The sequence below is a fragment of the Nannobrachium achirus genome, assembly GCF_963921795.1.
Source record: "Nannobrachium achirus genome assembly, chromosome: 14".
Taxonomy (NCBI): domain Eukaryota; kingdom Metazoa; phylum Chordata; class Actinopteri; order Myctophiformes; family Myctophidae; genus Nannobrachium; species Nannobrachium achirus.
The window spans coordinates 50,477,686-50,484,350 of record NC_137821.1 but is presented as its reverse complement, the minus strand read 5'-3'; the positions used below and the strand labels follow the sequence as shown (position 1 = coordinate 50,484,350).

Genomic DNA, 6,665 nt, shown 5'->3' with positions numbered 1-6,665 from the left:
TATAAGATTTATTCTTTTGACACATGAAATGTACATAATTTATATGCATTCTTTCTTGTCAATGAAACTGTCAATCAATCACTGTCCCAAGCTGTTCACAACATTACATCTCTCCCTAGTAACTGCATGGTGATGCTTAACAAAATTAACATTTACATTCCTGATTGCCTGCTGAGTGAATCAGGGAGCAAAGATAGATCTAGGGGAGTTAAGTGGTGGCATTTATTTATAGCACCTTTATCCAACATGCTTTACAACCATGCAAGGCACTAACCTGCTCATCAGGAGCCAGGGACATGCTGGGCCCCTGATTCAGCCCGGGAAAAAGAGTTGGAGAGGCCCTCATTGCGCGCTATAGAGAGAGATCTCTCTCTATAGCGCTGCTGCTACTCAAAGATTTGCCATTTCAGATCATGACAAGTGACAAGCCAGTGGGCCAATTACATGAGTTATATTTCGTCGTTGTCGGGTGGAAACCTTGTATGTCCAAAACCGTTTGTTTTGTATTATCATTTTTAAAATGATTTAAACTAGTGAAAACAGCCGATCTACAAGCACACAACGCCTCGCAAGTGTTTTCACTACTTTTGTGCGACGGCCTTGTATGATGAAGCAGCAAAGCAAAGCGAAACAATGTACAAATTTGAAACTTGGAGATACGAGGTTTCTGCCCGACAGTGACGATTTACTTTGTTTTGGCCGCCCAGCCCCCCAAAATGGAAAAGGGCCGACATTTCATTTACATTTTTTTCCTAATGGCCGGCCTGGACCGGCCGGGAATGAACCGGCCGTTCGGGAGTTGTCCCGCTTTTCCCAATGGCCAGCACGTCCCTGTCAGGAGCAGTTAGGGGGTTCAGTGTCTTGCTCAAGGACACTTTGACACTAACTGGGTGGTGGTGGTGGGTTTGGGGGTTCAGGTTTTCAAGCCAAACCTCTGATGTGACACTTTTTTAAAAATGACCAACGCTGTTTGAAGACATGCTGATGGTTTCATCAGCAGTGAGATGTAATGAGGCTTGGATTGGATGAGTGTGACTTTAATGAACAGCATTTTACCAGTAACGCTGAACGCACCCTGCATGGTGGAATGAAGTGAAACCAGTCTGTGACTCACACACACACGCACGCACGCACGCACGCACGCACGCACGCACGCACGCACGCACGCACGCACGCACGCACGCACGCACGCACACACACACACACACACACACACACACACACACACACACACACACACACAGTGTCTCAGATAAAGCTAGTAGCCAGGATGCAGATGTCATTTGAGGAGCTGTTTATAACAGTAAGAACCTTGCACACAGCACATTCAAGCTCCATAACACACTCTACTGAAGGCCCATCAGACAAACTGTATTAAACACTGGTGCCGTTTCTTTGTTTATTCATTCTTGTACACATTAGTTTCATGTTCCTTTTTTTAATTACAGCTACAATATCCGAGGAACCGAAACTGAAATTATGTCCCTGCACACACCATGTAACAATAAAGAAATCCTGAATCTCGAGCATGAAGTGAAATGTCTTCCTTCATTGTTTGTTGCTTTTAATCACATAACTTCAGGTCCTACTGCGTGGGACATCAGTCTGCTTACAAGACAGAATGTGATAAACATCACTCAGATACACGTATAGGTTTTAATTCTTTATGTTTTAACTTCAAAATATGTTGTTACAGGCTGGTTACTTCAGCTTGAGTGCTGCAATTATAGCTGATACCCCTAACCCACCACAGTTGGACCTCTTGGCACCCCACTCCACACACCTGGAAATGTAGTTATGACTGCACGTTATACCATTAACACAGCAGAGCAGTATAGGGGATATAAAAGCATTATGTCTTTATTACTGTAGTCCAGGGTTTCCCAGGCCTCTTCTCCCAACCACAGTACATTCTTAAGAGGAACTGCTCCCTACACAGTGTGTCAGTGGGACGGGTCTAAACTTGAAATGAGGAATGAATGAGTCACACAACAAACATGGTGTAGGCCTACTTATGTAATGACCAGGGCTTACAGACAGTGTTCATTTTGACAGCACATCTTGATTTTGTTTTAGCCATAGTCTTTTTTTATCTATCTATCTTTTTCATTTTATTTCTTTTATTTCTTTATATCACATTGAAAGACATTTAAAACAATACATATCAAAGAAAACAAGTTACTGTGCAAGGAAAGGAAGAAGCCGGCACGCTTATTTGGAATCCCTTCCTGAATGGAAAAGGTCATTAAATTACATGGATTAAAAGTTCAATATCACAATACAAGTTGTCAATCATCTGTCAGCCTGATCAGAGCCATGTTAACTTCCAATTGCAATGCAATTAACTCTCTTACTGCCACAGAATTTAACAAAAAGCTCCATCCACTGCCAGCTAAATTTGAGAATTGTCGCTCATCTTTGAAGGCCTACTGGAGAAAATTGGCTTTGACTATAAAGACAACAATTATATGGCAACGAAGAATAGAATGTCTACTTTGCAACAGAAAAAGATTTTGTGTTTTTATCATGTTCTATTCATTAGCTAGAGGCTGCAGAATATGGCCTAAAAAACAGCTCTTTGAGAACATAAAGCTGAGAAAAATGCATATTTGTGAAGGAGACATTTTCAGGCAGAAATCTCTCTTTAGCCTTTTATTGCTGGCTTCAGTAACATCACACGTATGATCAGTGGTTGTTTACAAACAAATTCAAAAAAATAAAAACAAGAAAGTGTTTTTTTTTTACACACTTTTAGTGTGTAAGAGCAGTAAGCGCAGTGCAGAACATTGACAGTGACATGAGCTTTTCAGCCTGAATTCTGCTTCAGCTTTCAGGGTTTTCTTTATCTCACACTTTTTAGGTTGAAGTACAGTACAAATGATTGATGAAAATAAAAAAATAAAATATAACACAACATTTTAGACACTAGAACTCAATTGTAATACTGCAAATGGAAAAAGGTTGGGGCCTACCTGTCCTTACACAGGCCTCAACCACTACATGTCTACAGAGTGTGTGTGTGTGTGTGTGTGCACGTGCGCGCGTGTGTGGGTGTGTGTGTGTGTGTGTGTGTGTGTGTGTGTGGGGCTCCATTCTGTTTCACTCCAGCCAGGCTCCTCCGGAAGGGCTCCGCCGGGTCTGCTGAACTCTGCACCCCTACCACGTACACGAGCCCATGGTCGATCTGTAAATTATACAAATACATAATTACTATAAAATACATGAAAAGTAGTACACCTCCAAGCTCACAACGCGTCACAGCAGAATGCGTGGAGGAGCCTACTATTTTCATCAGAAGGCCGTTTTAGAAATTTCAACCCCTGCCTCTCATTCTATGCACTTCCCTGCTTACCACACAAATATATATAAAAATATATATAGTAATTATGTAAAAACAGCATTCATGGTCTGGAGAGGGCACTTTTTACAGATGGATAAAAGTCAGGGGCTCAAGCCCCCTTTGATGTCTATGTGAGCATGTGCCTGGTGCTAAGTCTGATTTACAGAAAAAAGTGTTTTGTTCTTTGTGTTTTTGTCCTTGTCCTTGGACGACTAGCTGGCAATGAAGAAGTAGGCTCATCATCGTTGACTCATCATCTAAAATTATAGCCAGGAAAATATCAAAAAGTTTATATGTAAACAAATCAATTTACAATTTTGACATTTAGCAAATGACTTACAATAAGTTCATATGTAATACATAAAATGCAGATATAGTAAATAGTTACCATGCATTTACTGTCACAGTGAAATGCCCTTTATACCCTGTATATATAATGTCACAATGCAACATAGCTCTGTTTACACAAAGCTGTACTCCAACTGTATATAGGCTATCTTCCCCATTTTCAACTGTTTTTATTTATAACTGTTTTCTCATGCCAATAAAGCTTCTTTGAATAGAATTGAAAGGCTACATCATTCATCATCATCAGCGGTGTTACTGATGTTACATCATGATGTTGTTACATCAGCTACTGATGATGATGATGATGATGATGATGACGACGACGACATTGCGGGGCGTCCACCGTACGTGCATAGTACGTGCACGTGCCCCACGTGCACCACACGTAAAAAGAAACCTCTCCCTCTCTCACACACACACGCATCGTAGGCACGCACACACAAACTAAGCCAATAAATCCTAAATTCCCATCAAATAAAAAATCCTAGTAGCTGTGCAATGCACCGTACACTACACGCAGTACGTGCACGCGCGTGATAGGAACTCCACGTGTCCTGTATAGCGACAAAAACAAACGCATACACTTGGATCCTAACTCTATGCTTGGATCAAATTGCTGATCCGGTCCGGATACGGAAACATTTCTTGCATGTATGTGTACGTGTAAATAGCCGGATGCAGTAGGCGGGCTCTAGCCGGATCCCACTGGTTTATTCGCAATAGAGACCACTCAGACCATGGTTTGATTGACACGCCTCGGCTTGAGGCTTGAGCCTGCAGGCTTCTAGCCTAGTAAACTAGCAGGCTTCATCACGGATGCGGTGGAAAGAACGCCTGAAGCGATGCTATCACATACAGTATACATACATGCAGATGCACTGGATTCTTACCACTTTAGTTTGGACAGTAGAATCATGGCCATCGTCCAGTGAGTCTCTGCCTCTGTACGTCTGGTTGTTGAATGGGCGGCGGTCACGGCGGGCGGTGGTCTCTTGCTGCGCCGAAGATGTGGTGTTATAGGGATCCATCCAGCACGGGGGTCTCACTCTCAGGAGTGTCAAGTATGGCGGGGGTCTCCGAGTCCATATCGGGATATCAGGAGGCTATTGATCCACTTTTTGACCCGGTTCTTCGCGACCAACGGCGCCAAGAAATGGAATATGTTTCTCTTCAAAGCCAACGCCTACACTACAGGAATCTTTTTCTCTTCTTCTTCATCATCATCATCACGACCACCACCACCACCATTCGTGGGCGCTGCTGGGTCACCAACGCGGGTAGGTTCAGGTTGTAATCCTAAAGTTTGTTGTCGAAACTTTCCTTCCGTGGGTCTGCTGCTGACCCCGGCCATTTGGCACCTCCCCGGCCCCGGGGTGGTGGGGGATGGTCGCTTTGCTTCGGCGGAATGATACAAACAAGCAGAGGCTGAGCAGGTCCTAGTACTTGGCCTAATACATCTCAATATTCTAGTACTGCTAAATACTACTACCTACTACAATTACTATACTACTAATACTATAAAACAACTGATTTCCGACAAAATGATCGCTTGTACCAACGTTTCTCTCTCTCTTTCTCTACTAACGGCGATGCATAAAACAATATAGTCCCTCAGCTCAAGGCTGCTAGCAGCTAGCAGTGGCGTCAGTTCAGAACAAGCTAAGGTATGGCAACATGACTGGTGTCTGGTGAAGACACCAGTCATGTTGCCATACCTTAGCAACAGGCACGATGAAAAGTACATTTTTATTATTTCCCCCTGTCAAGGTATGGCAGCTGCATACCCCTGCCATACCCAATTGACGCCCCTGGCAGCTAGGCGCTCTGGTCGCTCTGGGCAGGCGGAGCCAGGACAGTCTGTTTACTTTTTTTTTTATGAACGGTTTCCGGCTGTCCTCAAAAGACCCCGACGACCGATTATAGATTCACAAGTTGCGCAAGGACCGCTTTTATCATAATCCATAAAAAACATCAAACGAACGAACGGCCGTATCGGCATGGGAGCTTCTTGCGGATTGGGGCGAACAGGAACGTTCAAAGCAGTATAAGAGTTAAAGTTAAATATTTCAAAAGTATAAAACATAAAATTATTGTGCAAGAATTTCTGTGGCCTTCTGGCAGTGCACAAGAAATCTGGTGTGCTGGGCCTGGGGAGCAGGGGTCGAAATAGACCCTTATGGATCTGTAACTGATGTTGAATATTTCCAATTTCCAATACTCCAATACTTCTACTCCACTACTTCTCAGATCCAAATATTGTACTTTTACTCCATTACATTTTCTTTTAAAGGGATCCCTGGCTAATACAACAAATATGCCTTAATATATTATAATTCCTCTATAACTACAATGTAACATTAAAAACAGTTTAAATATTGTATTTCTTCTAGAAATAGCTAATCTTTCACTCAATAGGGAAAATGCCTGTCGCGAGTTGATGATGTCATAAATGTCATGTGTGATCTATCCCTATGGAATTTATGACATGCATGTGAAAATAAAAACAAAAGTAATACTTTTTTGCACATGCATGCCATAATTTCCATAGGGATAGATCACACATGATATTTATGACATCATCAACTTGCGACAGGCATTTCCCCTATCGAGTGAAATATTAGCTATTTCTAGAAGAAATAAAATATTTAAGGTGTTTAATTTTACATTGTAGTTATAGAGGACAATTATTATGTATTAAGGCATATTTGTCGTCTAGGGATCCTTTTAAAGAACTTCAGTTATTAGTTACTTTGTGATTATCACTAAACTACAATAACTGCTCCAACCCTATGGCCATTTGAAAATAGACGATCTACATCATATTATGAGCTTGTAGATCTGCTATTTTAAAAGATTTTTACACATTTCTAAACTTCTGTAATGGGACATTCTGCATAATAAGTATGTTCTACTTTTGGTACTTTAAATACATTTTGATACCAATGCTTTTGTACTTTTACTCAAGTAACTTTTGAAT

At 41.7% G+C, this 6,665-nt stretch overlaps 1 long non-coding RNA gene across 1 annotated transcript; it reads right to left on the bottom strand.

Annotated features, from left to right (window-relative positions):
* Positions 1–2,637: 2,637 nt before the first annotated feature.
* LOC308297745 lies at positions 2,638–5,245 on the bottom strand. Its single transcript, XR_013962683.1, has 2 exons — positions 4,579–5,245; positions 2,638–3,184 (listed from the first exon to the last, which is right to left on the bottom strand). It is a non-coding gene; the product is annotated as an uncharacterized lncRNA (long non-coding RNA).
* Positions 5,246–6,665: the final 1,420 nt, after the last annotated feature.